The sequence below is a fragment of the Ceratotherium simum genome, chromosome 2 (genome assembly GCF_057802395.1).
Source record: "Ceratotherium simum simum isolate JZ-2026a chromosome 2, ASM5780239v1, whole genome shotgun sequence".
NCBI classification, from domain to species: domain Eukaryota; kingdom Metazoa; phylum Chordata; class Mammalia; order Perissodactyla; family Rhinocerotidae; genus Ceratotherium; species Ceratotherium simum.
In genome coordinates this window covers 87,259,340-87,278,007 of record NC_141901.1, presented here as the reverse complement: position 1 = coordinate 87,278,007, position 18,668 = coordinate 87,259,340, and the positions used below count along the sequence as shown (strand labels likewise).

General features: G+C 39.7%; 1 long non-coding RNA gene across 1 annotated transcript in view; it reads right to left on the bottom strand.

The window, feature by feature from the left end:
- Window positions 1-10,235, bottom strand: part of LOC147918087 (uncharacterized) — a 111,702-nt gene extending 101,467 nt beyond the window's left edge. The window contains exon 1 of the long non-coding RNA XR_015556359.1: window positions 10,143-10,235. This is a non-coding gene — a long non-coding RNA (uncharacterized LOC147918087). The remainder of the gene's footprint in view (window positions 1-10,142) is intronic.
- Window positions 10,236-18,668: the final 8,433 nt, after the last annotated feature.

Here is an 18,668-nt window from a genome sequence, read left to right as displayed (position 1 = left end):
CAATCTGGAGAATGATCAAAATTAAGATTCAAAACCTTGTCCACAGGAGCACTGCCCAGTTTATCCAAATACTAGTTAGATAATATTCACAGGCACAAGCTAAAAGCATGTTTTCTTTTAAGGTTTCTGAAATCTTAAAAGCATTTATTTTCCTTTAAGATTTTTGAAACATTTGCTTATTTCTAGCAGGTTCCTTCCAGATCAGCTTTGGCCATGCAGCTTTAAGTCCATTTACAGGATTCTGGGAGCAAGCTGAGAATACCAGACTTTCCAACTGGGAAAGTTTATGTATGCCATCAAATACCTTTCTCCCACACTCTCCACCCACGCCACCTCTCATCCAATTCAAGAGCCTTGTTTCTATACCAAGGGAGTAACAAAGGCATGTGGTGTTTCTTTGATTTTATACCAGTATGGCAGTATGACAAAGAACCCCTATTTCTAAAACATTAACTAAGCCACAATTTTATTTAACACTGACTAATTGCTTAAGATAAGAGAGCAAAAGATAACTCAAATAATTTTTTAAAGAAATACATAAACAATACTAGGCCCTAGTTTTTACAAAGTAGGTATCTAATTAAAGCTTTTTGAGTCCCTGTTCTACACAACCGCCCCAAACCTGCTTCTTAGAGTTACTTTTAACTGGAAAGCTTTCACAGCAAATAGAAAAGAGAAAAGAAGAGAGGATTTGTAAACACACAGCCACAAAGGTCTGAGCTCATCCTCAGTGACTCCTGGGCACACTCTTGGAGAGGGGCTGGGCCAATTAAGGTGATTGTGAAGGTCATAATCACTGTGAGCTTGCTGGGAAGTTCACGTGAATATTTGAATATCAATACATGTAATATATGCCGAATGAGTTTTCAGAAGCCAGACTACATTGTTTACACAGCATTGGAAATCTCCTCACCGACTAGCTTGTGTGTGTGCAGTTCTGAATATAGAAACAAAAGGAACAGTCAAGACCATGTTTAATGGGGTCCTGAAAGCAAATTTTCAATGTGGAGCACCCATAATAAGAAAGGTAGCAATTTTGCTTTTGGTGAAAATGATATTTTTTCCTGTAAATTCTCTTCTCACCTCCCCTTTCAGCTACCCATTCTCAAAGATCATTTGGTTGTTACTGAATTTACTGTTCATTTAAAACTAAACAAAATTTACTTGGTACCAGGTGTGTCAGTTGCTTTCACATTTTATTAACTTCATGTTTTAGATGAGAAAATTGACCCAAAGAAGGTGAATCACAGGTTGGCCCAAGGTCACAAATGACAGGGTTAAGGTTTAAACTCACATATCCTGACTTGGTTTTGTCTGCCAGACAGATTCCTCAAGTAATTCTGTTGAAATATCTTTGGTATTTTCCTTTTAGAGGTATTTGTATTTGGAGAATCTTATCCACTGCAGATCAGTATCTTTCCATGCCCACACACAGGCAGCTGCATATTGCCCCAAAATACATCTCAAATTTATATACTAATCTCCATTTCCATTATTACCATCCTAGTTTAAGACAAAATCATCTCTCACTTGAACTACTGCAACAGGTTGCTAACTAGTCTCCCTATTTCACAATTCCCTTCCCTACAATTTTTTCTTCCTTAACATAAATCAGATCATGTAATGTTACTCCTAAATTCATTCAACAATTTCCCATGACACTGAGAATAAAATCCAAATTCCTGACCATGACCTACATGACCTGATTCCTGGCCCATTTCTCCAATGTCACATCCTAATTTGTTCTACTCTCCCAGCAACTACTTAGACTTCAGCCACACTGGTCTTCCTTCTATTTAACAAATACATCAAATCAATTCTGTCTCAGGGCCTTTGCACTAGCTATTTCAGTTTCTTGCCAATTCAAGATTTAGCTCAAATGTTACTTCCTCAGGGAAGCCTTCCTCTCTATCAAGACCCTTACTTTAGTTTCTTTATAGTGCTTATTACTATGAAATCTCAGTCATTTGTTGCTTATTTATTTTCTGTCCTCCCCTTTTAGAAGTCTGTCTTCTCTATTCACCACTGTATCCCTTGCCTATGAAAAATTCAATAAATATTTGTTAAATATATGAATTTATGAATGAATAAAGTTGCCAAGGTTCAACTTGTAACATTTCACAAACAGTTATAGTATGTTGGTGGAGGATGGACATCAAAGAACAGATTTTTGTTCTTAAGGAGAGTCACTTTTCCAAACCCTTTGAGAATTTGCTTATGCACAAAATTTTCACAAGCAATTCCCTGAAGCTCATCCATGACTCCCTTCAAGGCCAAGGAACCCAGCTTTAGAACCCCTGTTTTAGTATACGGTCCAAATATATTATCTTGGCTTATATGATGCTGAATAATTTGACTTTTCTTTAGTTCTCTTCCCTCCTCCTCTTCCATCTCTTTGCAATCTAAACTCAAACCACGCTGAACAATTTTCATGTCTAGACTCTTACCAGGATTTCACTTGCCTCTAGACTTTTCTCTTCCCTCTACCTGGAATCCTCTCCAAACCCCTACCCTTCACTTTCATCTAACTCTCACTCATTTTTTAGATCATTACTTAGACATCATTTCCTATACAAAGTCTTCCCTGATAATTAAGTATGAGTTTGGGGCCCTAAAAGAGGTTCCACAGTTTATTCTGTACTTCTCTTATCTAAACACTTCCACCAAGTACTCTAATTGTCAGCGTATATTATGCACACTCATAAGTTTGGGGAATATATCTGTTTCATTCACTGTGGTATTAATGGTGCCTAGTACAATGCCTCACACAATGAAGGGCCTAATTAATATTAGAGAATTAAAATAAACTCATTTTTCTTGGCCTCTTATTTATTTCTTATAAATAGTGGTTATTTCAAATTGAAAATAGATATGACTAACAATTATATTTTATAGGACCTTCAAATTAGTGTTCCAAAGTTGGCCCTAAATTTTGCTTCTGACTTTAAGGAAAAGTTATTCAGAGACTAACACAGGTTGTGTCAAGATTTAAATTGTATCAGAGTGATGTCAGCATCACGGCGGAGGAAGCTTCTCCCATTGAACTCTCCCCCTCTAACAGAACAAAAAGGACATTCACATTCCAATAGAAGCTATTCACACAACACAGGGGATGTCTCAGACAGCCAGGCAGCCATACACCTGAGGGTTGAGGTGTTGGAATCCCCAGAGTAAGTGGAAGGAGCTAAGAGGAGCTCCCTTCCTTCCCCAAGGACTGCAACCCAGAGACTGAGACCACGCGGCTCTCAGAGGAGGGGGAGGGGCAGCTTGCCACGTGAAAACCGGCACTCTCCAAGACCCCTCACAGCCCAAGGGGATCCCCCTACAGAGAGAGTGGAACTGTTGCGAGGGTAGTTTCAACAAGCTAGCCCCTCAGGAGAGCAAAGAGCAACAGCGAGGCGAGAAACTTCTGAGATCAGGGAGGCAAAGTAAGTGCCCCTCCCCCACCCGGCCCAACCGACTGGTGCTTCAGCACCGCGGTGCTTCAGCTCAGCACCACCCCCACAGGCAGTGGCCCCCAGGTGCCCAGGCCCGACCAACAGCAGAGTGAGCCTGCACCCCCACATCAGAGGCAGCGGCAGCTCAGGCCCCACCACACCACAACCCCAGCTGCTCCAGCTGGACCAAGCCATGGCCCCAGCTTCCCCGTGCCGCGGCACCAGCTCCTTCGGCCTGACGGCCCCCCTCCCCCTGGCTCCAGGTGCTTCGGCTTGGCCTGTGCTAAGGCTCAAGCTGACTTGGCACCAGCAAGGTCAGCCCACCGCACTCCAGTTCCAGCTTCCTCGGCCCACTGCACTCCAGTTCCAGCTTCTCCGGCCCACTGTACTCCAATTCCAGCTTCTTCGGCCCAATGGCACTCCAGCTCCTGCTTCTTTGGCCTAGCAGTGCTCCAGCTCTTCCTTCTTCGGCCCAGTGCACTCCAGTTCCAGCTTCTTCAGCCCAGCAGTGCTCCAGCTCCTGTTTCTTTGGCCCAGCAGCACTTCACCTGCAGCTGCTTCAACCCACAAGCACCCAAGCCCCAGTTGCTTTGGCCTAGCTGCGCTCCAGTCCCAGCTGTTCCCACGCTCCAGCTCAAGCTGGTCCCACGCTTTCCCCCGAGCAGCCTCCACTCAGCCACACTTCAGATCAGCCAGGTGCCAACGAGAGTGCCCTCAGATTGAGGCGGGCCAGAATACATAGTCCCTGACTCCCACCCAGTGGCAGCAAGAGGAAACTGTGACCATATATTTTCACTATGAGGAAAAGTAAGCCAACACCGACAGGCACCATGCAAAAATATATTAAATCTCTAGACCATAAGGAAAATGACAAGCACCCAGAAGTCAACCCGGAAAGCACAGAAAAGTATAACATTAATGATAGAGAATTCAAAATAGCCATTATAAAAAAGCTTAATGAAATACAAGAAAACACAGACAGACAATTCAATGAAATCAGGAGTTTCTTCACAAAAGAGATTGAAACTATAAAAAAAAAACCAATCAGAAATCTTAGAGAAGAAAAACACAATAGAGGAGATAAAGACAAATTTGGAAGCCTTAAGCATCAGAGCTGACAATATGGAGGAAAGAATTAGCAATATTGAGGACAGCAATGCAGAAATGCTCCACATGGAGGAGGAAAGAGAACTAAGACTAAAAAGAAATGAAGAAACCCTCCGAGAAATATCCAACTCAATTAGGAAATCCAACATAAGGATTATAGGTATTCCAGAGGGAGAAGAGAGGGAAAAAGGAGCAGAGAACTTGTTCAAAGAAATAATATCTGAGAACTTCCCAAACCTGGGAAAGGAGCTGGAAATACCAGTGAATGAAATAAATAGATCTCCTAAATATATCAACACGACAAGCCCCTCTCCAAGGCACATAGTAGTAAAGCTGGCAAAAGTCAATGACAAAGAAAAAATATTAAAGGCAGCTAGACAAAAAAAAAAAATACAAAGGATTTCCTATCAGGCTCTCAGCTGATTTCTCAACAGAAACCTTACAGGCTAGGAGAGAGTGGAACAATGTATTCAAAATTCTGAAGGACAAAAACTTTCAGCAAAGAATACTCTATCTAGCAAAAATATCCTTCAGATATAATGGAGAAATAATAACTATCCCAGATACACAAAAGCTAAGGGAGTTCATTGCCACAAGACCCCCACTACAAGAAGTGCTCAAGAAGGCCCTCATCTCTGAGAAAAAAAAGACAAAGGGGACTCAAAGTGTTGAACAAGGAGGAAAACAGGTAGACAAAACCAGAAAAATTGCAGTCCTCTATCAAAATAGATTAGCAAACACTTAATTATAAAATCAAAGATCAAGGGAAGGTAAGCACTAAGCATAAATATAACCTCATCATGTTAAACACGAACTCACAACACAAGAAGGAATAAGATGTGACAACAATAATTTAGAAGGGGAAGAGGAAAGAGATCTAATCGACTTAGTCTAAGGGAATAAGAGGCCATCAAAAAATGGACTATCACATCCACAAGATTTTTTATACAAACCTCATGGTAACCACTAAACAAATAATCAGAACAAAATCACACAGGATAAAGAAAGAGAAAACTAAGAGAAGCCCCTACAGAAATACCAAACTTAATTGGTAGTCTGAAACACACAGAACGAGAAATAAAAGAAATGCAAAAGAACCAGAAAAAGAGCAATAAAATAACAACAAGCCCCCATATATCAATAATTACCCTAAATGTAAATGGACTGAACTCTCCAATCAAAAGACACAGAGTGGTGGGATGGATTAAAAAACAAGATCCAACAACATGCAGCCTCCAGGAAACACATCTCAGCTCTAAAGACAAACACAAGAACAGAGTGAAAGGATGGAAGACAATACTCCAAGCTAATGGCAAACAAAAGAAAGCAGGTGTTGTCATACTTACATCAGACAAAGTTGACTTCAAGATAAAACAGGTAATGAGAGACAAAGACGGGCAATATATAATGATAAAAGGCTCACTTCACCAAGAAGACATATCACTTTTAAATATATATGCACCCAATACAGGAGCACCAAGGTACATAAAGCAACTATTAACAAACTTAAAAGGAATATTAACAACAACACAACAATAGTAGGGGATCTTAACACCCCACTCTCATCAATGGACAGATCATCCAGACAGAAAATAAATAAGGAAATAATGGACCTAAACGAAAAACTAGATGAGATGGAATTAACAGACATATACAGAGCACTCCATTCAAACATAGCAGATTACACATTCTTATCAAGCACACATGGAACATTCTCAAGAATAGACCATATGTTGGGAAACAAGGCATGCTTATATAAATTTAAGAAGATTGAAATCATAATAAGCATCTTTTCAGACCATAATGCCATGAAGTCAGAAATCAACTACAAGGAAAAAACCAGGAAAGTGACAAAGCTGTGGAGACTCAACAACATCCTACTCAACAACCAATGGATCATTTATGAAATTAAAGGAGAAATCAAAACATATCTGGGGACAAATGAAAATGAAAATACACCATACCAACTCATATGGGATGCAGCAAAAGCAGTCCTGAGAGGGAAACTCATAGCAATACAGGCCCACCTTAACAAACAAGAAAAAGCCCAAATAAGCAACCTCAAACTATGCCTAACAGAATTAGAAAAAGAAGAAAAAACAAAGCCTAAAGTCAGCAGAAGGAGAGAAATAATAAAAATCAGAGCAGAAATAAATGAAATTGAAATTCAAAAAATTGTAGAAAGGATCAATGAAACAAAGAGCTGGTTCTTTGAGAAGATAAACAAAATTGACAAACCCTTAGCCAGACTCACCAAGAAAAAAAGAGAGAAGGCTCAAATAAATAAAATTAGAAATGAAAAAGGAGAAATTATAACAGATACCACAGAAATACAGAAGATTATAAGAGACTACTATGAAAAACTATATGCTAACAAATTGGACAATCTAGAAGAAATGGATAAATTTCTAGACTCATACAACCTCCCAAAACAGAATCAAGAAGAAATAGAGAACCTGAATAGACCAATCACAAGTAAAGAGATTGAAACAGTAATCAAAAACCTCCCAAAAAATAAAAGTCCAGGACCAGATGGCTTCTCTGAAGAATTTTACCAAACATTCAAATAATATTTTAATACCTATCCTTCTCAAACTATTCCAAAAAATAGAGGAAGATGGAACACTTCTAAACACATACTACAAGGCCAACATCACCCTGATACCAAAGCCAGACAAAGATAATACCGAGAAGGAAAACTACAGACCAATAACTCTGACGAACATAGATGCAAAAATTCTCAACAAAATATCAGCAAACTGAATACAGCAATATATTAAAAAGATCATACACCATGATCAAGTGGGATTTATACCAGGGACACAGGGATGGTTCAACATCTGCAAATCAATCAATGTGATAGACCATCTTAACAAAACAAGGAATAAAAACCATATGAACATCTCAATAGATGCAAAGGAGGCTTTTGACAAGATCCAGCATCATTTATGATAAAAACTCTCAACAAAATGGGTACAGAAGGAAAGCACCTTAACATAATAAAGGCCATATATGACAAACCCACAGCCAACATCATACTCAATGGGGAAAAACTGAAAGCCATCCCTCCGAAAACAGGGACAAGACAGGGGTGCCCACTCTCGCCACTCTTATGCAACACAGTACTGGAGGTTCTGGCCAGAGCAATTAGGCAAGAAAAAGGAATAAAAGGAATCCAAATAGGCAATGAAGAAGTGAAACTCTTGCTGTTTGCAGATGACACGATCTTATAAATAGGAAGCCCTAAAGAATCCATTGGAAAACTATTAGAAATAATCAACAACTACAGCCAAGTGGCAGGGTACAAAATGAACTTACAGAAATAAGTTGCATTTCTATATACCAACAATGAACTAACAGAAAGAGAACTCAAGAAGACAATCCCATTTACAATTGCAACAAAAAGAATAAAATATCTAGGAGTAAATTTAACCAAGGAAGTGAAAGACCTATACAATGAAAACTATAAGACATTATTGAGTGAAATCAGTGATGACATAAAGAAATGGAAAAATATTCCATGCACTTGGATTGGAAGAATAAACATAGTTAAAATGTCCATACTACCTAAAGCAATCTACAGATTCAATACCATCCCAATCAGAATCCCAAGGACACTGTTCACAGAAACAGAACAAAGAATACTAACATCATATGGGGGAACAAAAGACTCCACATAGCTAAAGCAACACTGAAAAAGAAGAACAAGGTGGGAGGCATCACAATCCCTGACTTCAAAATATACTACAAAGCGATAGTAATCAAAACAGCCTGGTACTGGTACAAAAACAGACACACAGATCAATGGAACAGAATTGAAAGCCCAGAAATAAAACCTTTTATCTACGAGCAGCTAATCTTTGACAAAGGAGCTAAGGACATACACTGGAGAAAGGAAAGTCTCTTCAATAAATGGTGCTGGAAAAACTGGACAGCCACTTGCAAAAAAATGAAAGTAGACCATCTTCTCTCGCCATACACAAAAATTAACTCAAAATGGATCAAAGACCTGAAGGTGAGACCTGAAACTATAAAACTGCTGGAAGAAAATATAGGCAATACCCTACTCGTCATCAGCCATAAAGGGATCTTTTTGAATTCCATGTCTACTCAGACAAGGGAAACAAAAGAAAAAATACACAAGTGGGACTTCATCAGATTCAAGACCTTCTACAAGGCAAATGAAACCAGGATCAAAATGAATAGGGAACCTACCAGCTGGGAAAAAATATTTGCAAACCATATATCTGACAAGGGATTAATCTCCATAATATATAAAGAACTCACACAACTGAACCGGAGAAAAAAATGGGCAGAGGAAATGAACAGACACTTCTCCAAAGAAGATATACAGATGGCCAATAGGCACATGAAAAGATGCTCAACATCACTAATCATCAAGGAAATGCAAATCAAAACTACACTAAGATATCATCTTACACCCGTTAGAATGGCTATAATCACCAAGACGAAAAGCAACAAATGCTGGAGAGGCTGTGGAGAAATGGGAACCCTAATTCACTGCTGGTAGGAATGCAAACTGGTGCAGCCTCTATGGAAATCAGTATGGATATTCCTCAAAAAATTAAAAATAGAAATACCTTATGATCCAGCTATCCCACTACTGGGTATCTACTCCACAAACCCGAAATCAACAATCCAAAGAGGGTTATGCACCCCTATGTTCATCACAGCATTATTCACTATAGCCAAGACATGGAAGCCACAGAAGTGTCCCTCGACTGATGACTGGATCAAGAAGATGTGGTGTATATATACAATGGTATACTACTCAGCCATAAAAAAAGACAAAATCGTCCCATGTGCAACAACACGGATGGACCTGAAGGGTGTTACGTTAAGTGAAATAAGCCAGAAAGAGAAAGACAAACAGTGCACGATTTCACTGATATGTGGAAGATAAACCAACACACGCATAGATAGAATAGAACCGTTCAGTGGTTACCAGGGGCTAGGGGGTGGGGGATGGGCACAAGGGGTGGAGGGATGCCCTTATATGGTGACTGATAAACAACAATGTACAACAAAATTTCACAATTAAAAAAAGATATTAAAAAAACATTGCTTGGAGGGAAGTCAAGATGGCGGCGTAAGCAGACTCTGAACTCACCACCTCCCGCGGACACAGCCAATTTACAACTACTCGTGGAAAAATTACCCCTGAGACAGAACTGAAAACTGGATAAGAGGAACTCCTGCAACACCGGACAATCCTAATTGAGGTGGAAGAGGCAGAAACTTCCTTCTGGAGAGGAAGGACGCTGCCTTTGCAAGCCGCCAGCTTCACGGCCCCCGGGAGCAGCTCACAGGTACGCAGCCCTCCCTGGAGGCCCGGGGCCCTGAGCCAGGGAGCGCCCCACTGTGGGCATTTTGTGGACCCAGCACAACCGAGACCAGCGGCATAATATCTGACTTTGCCTGCTACTAAAACATTGGGGAGTACCCCCAGAAAACCCGGTTCACAAAGAAACTAAAACCGGCTCTTAAACGGCCCACGTGTAAACTCACCCATTTAGGAAAGCAACCTAAAATCACCAGAAAGAAAGGTGCACAGTGCTGTGGTGAAAAGAGACTCACCTAATAGGCCCTGAGTGCATCTCGGTGAGGGGTCAGACCTCTCCAGGGACTGGGACATTGGCGGCGGCCATTGCTGTGGCCTGGTGTGAGCGTGCTGACACAGACCCCATTGGAGTTCTCCCTGGGGCCTGCTAGCCCAGGGTCTGCCCCACCCGCTAGAGCACTGATTTAATCCAGCTCAGCCAGGGCAGGCAGCCCACCCTAGAGACTGGCCACACCCAACAACAAGCCCTCAAGCAACGTGTGGGCCTGCATAGATTGGTGACTGGATTCTCTGCAGCCTGGCAACTGAGCCGACTTCAGTGGGGCAGGGCATGCACAAGGAGCGGGTGGAGAGTGTGGGGCGGTGGTGGAGTGTGTGGGGCTCCCGCCGTGGAGAGACTGGGTCCGCTGGGGAGGTCGGGGCGCACACATGGGGCAGGACTGTATTGATTGTGTGTGTGGACCTGTGGGCGGCAGGGCTTGTCAGCTGCAGAAGAGTTGTGCTTCTCAAAGACCCACATAGGGGGTTTGCCCCACCTTCCAAAGCCTGAAACAATTGGGTGCTCCTGTGCCTGAGGCCAGACCTACCCAGCTGTAATCCTCAGAGAGCTGACAAGAGACCTAATAGGCTAGAGGCATACAGCAATTGTAAGGCCCTGAGCCTAACAACCTGCCACGCTGGGGACCTACTCACTTAAAAGAAATACTGCAACACAAATGTGGTATTAGAACTTGCAGCCAACTGTGCTGGGGCTCCCCACACCTGATAAAGAGACTGAAGGGCCCACAACAACTACAAGCAGCTGAGCATTACAACAGCTGCCCAGGAGCATAATGCGGCCTCCCTGGGTGCCTACAGGGAGAGCAAACAGGCCACAACAGAAGGACACACATAGCCCACATAGGGGTCACCCCTGGAACATTGAGAACTGAGGGAAGCACACTGGAAGCCTCCTAAGCCATCACTTACATAAGGTCACCTATCCAAGAGCAGGAGATGTAGCTGACCTACCTAATATGTAGACACAAGCACAGGGAAAAAGGCAAAATGAGGAGGCAAAAGAATACATTCCAAGTAAAGGAACAGGACAAAACCCCAGAAAAGGAACTAAGTGAAACAGAAATGAGCAACCTACCCAACAGAGAGTTCAAACTAAGAGTGTTAAGGATGCTCACTGATCTGGGGAGAAGAATAGATGAACTCAGTGAGAATGTCAACAAAGAAATGGAAGATATAAAAAAGAACCAATCAGAAATGAAGAATATGATACTGGAAATGAAAAATTCATTAGAGGGACTCAAAAGCAGAGTAGAGGATACAGAAGAACGGATCTGTGAGCTGGATGAAAGACTAGAAGAAATTACCCAAGGTGAACAGGTAAAAGAGAAAAGAATTAAAAAGAGTGAGGACAGTCTAAGGGACCTCTGGGACAACATCAAGCGCACTAACATCCGTGTTATAGGTGTCCCGGAAGGAGCAGACTGAGACAAGGGGGCAGAGAATCTATTTCAAGAAATAATAGATGAAAACTTCCCTAACCTAAGGAAGGAAACAGACATCCAGGTACAGGAAGCACAGAGAGCCCCACACAAGATAAACCCCAAGAGGCCCACACCAAGACACATCATAATCAAAATGTCCAGAATTAAAGATAAAGAGAGAATCCTAAAAGCCGCAAGAGAATGTCAAGTTACATACAAAGGAAACCCCATAAGGCTATCAGCTGACTTCTCAGCAGAAACCTTACAGGCTAGAAGAGAATGGCACGATATATTTCAAGTGCTAAAAGGAAAAAACTTACAGCCAAGAATACTCTACCCAGCACGGCTATCATTCAAAATGGAAAGAGAGATCAAAAATTTCCCAGACAAGCAAAAATTAAAGGAGTTTGTCACCAAGAAACCAGTGCTACAAGAAATGTTAAAGGGACTGATTTAAGGGGAAAAGAGAAGACCACAAATAGGAAAAATTATCTATTTCCATGATAAGAACGCAATGGATACAAATGCACAAAAGAGAGGTTAGATATGATATCAAAAACATAAAAGGAGGGAGGAGGGGAGTTAAAGAGTACAGCTTTCAGACAGAGGTCAAACTAAAGTGACCATCAATTCTGTATAGAAGAAGAAAGGAACAGAGTAGGACTACTAAAACACTGAGAAAAAAAAACAAAGTTAAAAAATGGCAGTAAGTACATACTTATCAATAGCTACTTTAAACCTCAATGGACTAAATGCTCCAATTAAACGGCATAGGGCGGCGGACTGGATAAAAAAACAAGACCCATATATATGCTGCATACAAGAGACACACTTCAGACCTAAAGACACTCACAAACTGAAAGTGAAGGGATGGAAAAAGATATTCCACACAAATGGCAATGAAAAGAAAGCTGGGGTAGCAGTACTCATATCAGACAAAATAGACTTTAAAACAAAAACTGTAAAAAGAGACAAAGAAGGGCATTACATAATGATCAAGGGAACAATCCAACAGGAGGATATAGCACTTGTAAATATCTACACACCCAATGTAGGTGCACCTAAATATATAAAGCAATTATTAACAGACATAAAAACAGAAATAGACAGTAACACAATAATAGTAGGGGATTTTTTTTTTTTTTTTAAGATTTTATTTATTTATTTTTTCCCCCCAAAGCCCCAGTAGATAGTTGTGTGTCATAGCTGCACATCCTTCTAGTTGCTGTATGTGGGACGCGGCCTCAGCATGGCCGGAGAAGCAGCGCGTCGGTGCGAGCCCGGGATCCGAACCCGGGTCGCCAGCAGCGGAGCGCGCTCACTTAACCACCAAGCCACGGGGCCGGCCCTAGTAGGGGATTTTAACACTCCACTTACACCAACGGATAGATCATCCAAACAGAAGATCAATAAGGAAACATTGTCCTTAAACGACACACTAGAACAGATGGACCTAGTAGATATGTACAGAGCATTCCATCCAAAAACTGAAGAATACATGGTCTTTTCAAATGCACATGGAACATTCTCCTGGATTGATCACATATTAGGCCACAAAACAAGTCTCCATAAATTTAAGAAGATTGAAATAATACCAAGCATCTTTTCTGACCACAACGGTATGAAACTAGAAATCAACTATAGGAAGAAAATCAGAAAAGCCACAAATACGTGGAGATTAAACAAAATGCTACTGAACAACGACTGGGTTAATGAAGAAATCAAGGAAGAAATCAAAAAACACCTAGAGACAAATGAAAATGAAAATACGACATGCCAGAATGTATGGGATACAGCAAAAGCAGTTCTAAGAGGGAAGTTTATAGCGATACAGGCCTATCTCAACAAACAAGAAAAATCTCAAATAAACAATCTAACAAGGCACCTAAAAGAACTGGAAAAAGAAGAACAAACAAAGCCCAAAATCAGTAGAAGAAGGGAAATAATAAAAATCAGAGCAGAAATAAATGAAATAGAGACTAAAAAATCAACAGAAAAAATTAATAAAACCAACAGCTGGTTCTTTGAAAAGATCAACAAAATTGACAAACCTTTAGCTAGACTCACCAAGAAAAAAAGAGAGAAGGCACAAATAAGTAAAATCAGAAATGAAAGAGGAGAAATTACAACAGACACCTCAGAAATACAAAAGATTATAAGAGAATACTATGAAAAGCTATATGCCAACCAATTCGACAATCTGGAAGAAATGGATAAATTCTTAGAATCATACAACCTTCCAAAACTGGATCAAGAAGAAGTAGAGAATTTGAATAGACCAATCACCAGTAAGGAGATCGAAACAGTAATCACAAACCTCCCCAAAAATAAAAGTCCAGGACCAGACGGCTTTCCTGGTGAATTCTACCAAACATTCAAAGAAGACTTAATACCTATCCTTCTGAAACTCTTCCAAAAAATTGAGGAGGGGGGGAAGCTCCCTAACTCATTCTATGAAGCTGACATTACCCTGATACCAAAACCAGACAAGGATAACACAAAAAAAAGAAAATTACAGGCCAATATCACTGATAAACATCGATGCAAAAATCCTCAACAAAATACTAGCAAATCACATACAACAATACGTTAAAAAGATTATACACCATGATCAACTGGGATGTGTTCCAGGTATGCAGGGATGGTTTAACATTCGCAAATCAATCAACGTGATACACCACATTAATAAAATGAAGAATAAAAATCACATGATCATCTCCATAGATGCAGAGAAAGCATTTGACAAGATACAGCATCCATTTATGATAAAAACTCTGAATAAAATGGGTATAGAAGGAAAGTACCTCAACATAATAAAGACCATATATGACAAACCCACAGCTAATATCATCCTCAATGGTGAAAAACTGAAAGCTATCCCTCTAAGAACAGGAACCAGACAAGGATGCCCACTGTCAAGACTCCTATTTAACATAGTACTGGAAGTCCTAGCCAGAGCAATCAGGCAAGAGAAAGAAACAAAAGGGATCCAAATTGGAAAGGAAGAAGTGAAACTGTCACTATTTGCAGATGACATGATTTTATATATAGAAAACCCTAAAGAATCCACCAGAAAACTTTTAGAAGTAATAAACGAATATGGTAACGTTGCAGGATACAAAATCAACATACAAAAATCAGTTGCATTTCTGTACACTAACAACAAAGTAGCAGAAAGAGAAATTAAGAATACCATCCCATTTACAATTGCAACAAAAAGAATAAAATACCTAGGAATAAGCTTAACCAAAGAGGTGAAAGATCTGTACACCGAAAACTATAAAACATTTCTGAAAGAAATTGAAGAAGACACAAAGAAATGGAAAGATATTCCGTGCTCTTGGATTGGAAGAATTAACATAGTTAAGATGTCCATACTTCCTAAAGCCATCTATAGATTCAATGCAATCCCTATCAAAGTTCCAACATTTTTCACAGAAATAGAACAAAGAATCCTAAAATTTATATGGAACAACAAAAGACCCCAAATAGCTAAAGGAATCCTGAGAAAAAAGAACAAAGCTGGAGGTATCACACTCCCTGATTTCAAAATATACTACAAAGCTATAGTAACCAAAACAGCATGGTAGTGGCACAAAAACAGACACACAGATCAATGGAATAGAATCGAAAGCCTGGAAATAAACCCACACATCTATGCACAGCTAATCTTTGACAAAGGAGCCAAGAACATACAATGGGGAAAAGAAAGTCTCTTCAACAAATGGTGTTGGGAAAACTGGATAGCCACATGCAAAAAAAATGAAAGTAGACCCTTACCTTACACCATACAGAAAAATTAACTCCAAATAGATTAAAGACTTGAATGTAAGACCTGAAACTGTGAAACTTCTAGAAGAAAACATAGGCAGTACGCTCTTCGACATCGGTCTTAGCAACATCTTTTCAAACACCATGTCTGACCGGGCAAGAGAAACAATAGAAAAAATAAACAAATGGGACTACATCAAACTAAAAAGCTTCGGCACAGCAAAGGAATCTGTCAACAAAACGAAAAGACAACCTAATAATTGAGAGAAGATATTTGCAAACCATACATCTGATAAGGGCTTAATCTCCAAAATATATAAAGAACTCATGTATCTCAACAACAAAAAATCTACCAACCCAATTAAAAAATGGGCAAAAGACCTGAACAGACATTTCTCCAAAGAAGATATACAGACACATGATGGCCAACAGACACATGAAAAGATGTTCAAAATCACTAACTATCAGGGAAATGCAAATCAAAACTACAATGAGATATCACCTCACGCCCATCAGAATGGCTATAATTAACAAGACAGGAAACAACATGTGTTGGAGAGGATGTGGAGAGAAGGAAACTCTCATACACTGCTGGTGGGAGTGCAAACTGGTGCAGCCACTATGGAAAACAGTATGGAGATTCCTCAAAAAATCAAGCATAGAACTACCATATGATCCAGCTATTCCACTGCTGGGTATTTATCCAAAGAACTTGAAAACACCAATTTGTAAAGGTACATGCACCCCTGTGTTCATTGCAGCGTTATTCACAATAGCCAAGACTTGGAAGCAACCTAAGTGCCCATCAGGGGACAAATGGATAAAGAAGATGTGGTATATACACACAATGGAATACTACTCAGCCATAAGAAACAATGAAATCCAACCATTTGTGACAACATGGATGGACATTGAGGGTATAATGCAAAGTGAAATAAGTCAGAGGGAGAAGGTCAAATACCATATGATTTCCTTCATTAAGTAGTAGATAACAACAACAATAAACAAACACATAGGGCCAGAGATTGGACTGGTGGTTACCAGAGGGGAAGGGGGGAGGGAGGAGGGTGAAAGGGATAATTCGGTACATGTGTGTGGTGATGGGTTGTAATTAGTATTTTGGTGGTGAACATGATGTAATCTATGCAGAAATAGAAGTATAATGATGTACACCTGAAATTTTTACAATGTTATAAACCAATGTTACTGCAATAAACAAAAAATTAAAATAAATAAATAAATAAATAAACATAAACTTGCCACATTAAAAAAAAAAACAAAAAACATTGCTCTATGGCTTACATATACATAATACATTATCAAAATATAAAATAAATAAATGATTTAAATTGTATCTTTCAATTGTTTTGAAATAGTAAAATAAAAGGCAGTAAGACAAGTAATATGTATAGTTGCAATAAAAATAGAAGTTTCTCCACTATCACATTCATATTAATACTGAATTTGCCTGTCTGTGGGATGCTTATTGTTATTTAACAAAAACCTGAGAGGCTGTGTAAATCACTCAGTCTGCTAAACTAAGCTAGCTTAAAGATTTTCATGGGCAAGGTAAAATAAAGCAATAATACAGCATGAATATATACTGGGGAAGATGAATGAACCTGAGAAATTAACAGTATGATCAGGAGGCAGAACTAGCAAGGAATTTAGGGTAATAATAAATGTTGGTACTAATCTTCTCTACATGGCTTCCTCTATGTTTTCATAGTAGCAAAAACACTTTTAAAGGCAAAGGATTTTAATACTACCTACTAAGAAAAGCTCCTAATAATACTACACTCTTCTAGCCCCATTCATCTCCAGAGAGCCTTAAATATACTCCCCTTTTCTCGTTTCATATATACATGGGGACCCCAACCAAGGAGTGGCTCTCACAGAATCCCCAATGCAACAGTTCTAGCATTATGGAAGAGAACCATCATTTTGGAAAAACATGTGTGATTCCTAAAACAACTCATTTTTTAGTTTATATGAGAACCAGAGATAAAATATGAATATGAGCAAAATAAGCAGAATCACAATTCAGAGATATGGCTTGGAAAAACAAAAATAAAAGAACGTGTTTACATAAATTATAAGCACTCCAGGGCTGGGATATTCTTCTTTCTCCAGTACTGTCAACCATTTATATAGCATTGTGTACACTTGTGGCAATATAGAATGAATAATAATTAATACAGTATGTTTGTCTGAATCCTACAGACTTCTCCTTATCAGATTCTTGCAGCCTACTTTTCTTTTAAGTCAATTCATAATTGACCATATGTATTTCCCAACCCTTGCTTGTTAGGCTTCCTTCTCTCTTACAAACCCACTAGTGATTATTTTGGACAAATATCTGTTATATCATTACTAGCAAGGCATAGACTTCAAAGAGTTCAATTTGGATAGTGTTGAAATGACTGGAATGTTGGCCAAGAGCTTTAACCTCAAAGGGGTGTGATTTTAGTGATTTCTGGTTTCAGATGTCTCAGAAATGGAGAAAAGAAAATGGGGAATGGAGTAGAGGAGTAAGAAGAGAGGATAGAAAGATTAATCATGAAGCCATACGGTATCATTTAAAATACCAAGACATCAGAATTCAAAGGTATCTTTTTTTTTTTTTATAATTTTGATTTATTTATTTTTTTCCCCCAAAGCCCCAGTAGATAGTTGTATGTCATAGCTGCACATCCTTCTAGTTGCCATATGCGGGACACGGCCTCAGCATGGCCGGAGAAGCGGTGCTTCAGTGCGGGCCTGGGATCCGAACCCGGGCCGCCAGCAGCAGAGCGTGCCCACTTAACCGCTAAGCCACAGGGCAAAGGTATCTTTTTTGACCTTCTTAGGCATTTACTTGGTGAAGGTATCAACAAATGAATATGGAGGGTCCCTATTCGAACAGCTTTCTAACTGGCTTCCCAATTCAAATAATTTTTCCCTCTTCAGTCTACCCCACACACTTCTACTAGAACAATCTTCCAAGAGTAGAGTTCTAGCAATAATTTTCCTTTAATTTTAAAAGAAATCCAGTTAATGACTGCCTGTACAATAACTCAACATGGCCCCCAAGGTCCTAGGTCTACCCTTCTAGCCCCATCTCCTTCCTCTCCCTTCCACACATCCTATGTGCACACAATATCAATCCTCCCTGAGTTTCCTCAAACATCCCCGGCTCTTCAATATCTCAGTGCCTTTGTCTCTGTTACTCTAACATTTTTTCTCACTTTGTGAACCTGGAAAACTTACTCAATACTCAACATGCAGAACATATGCTATCCATGCTATCTT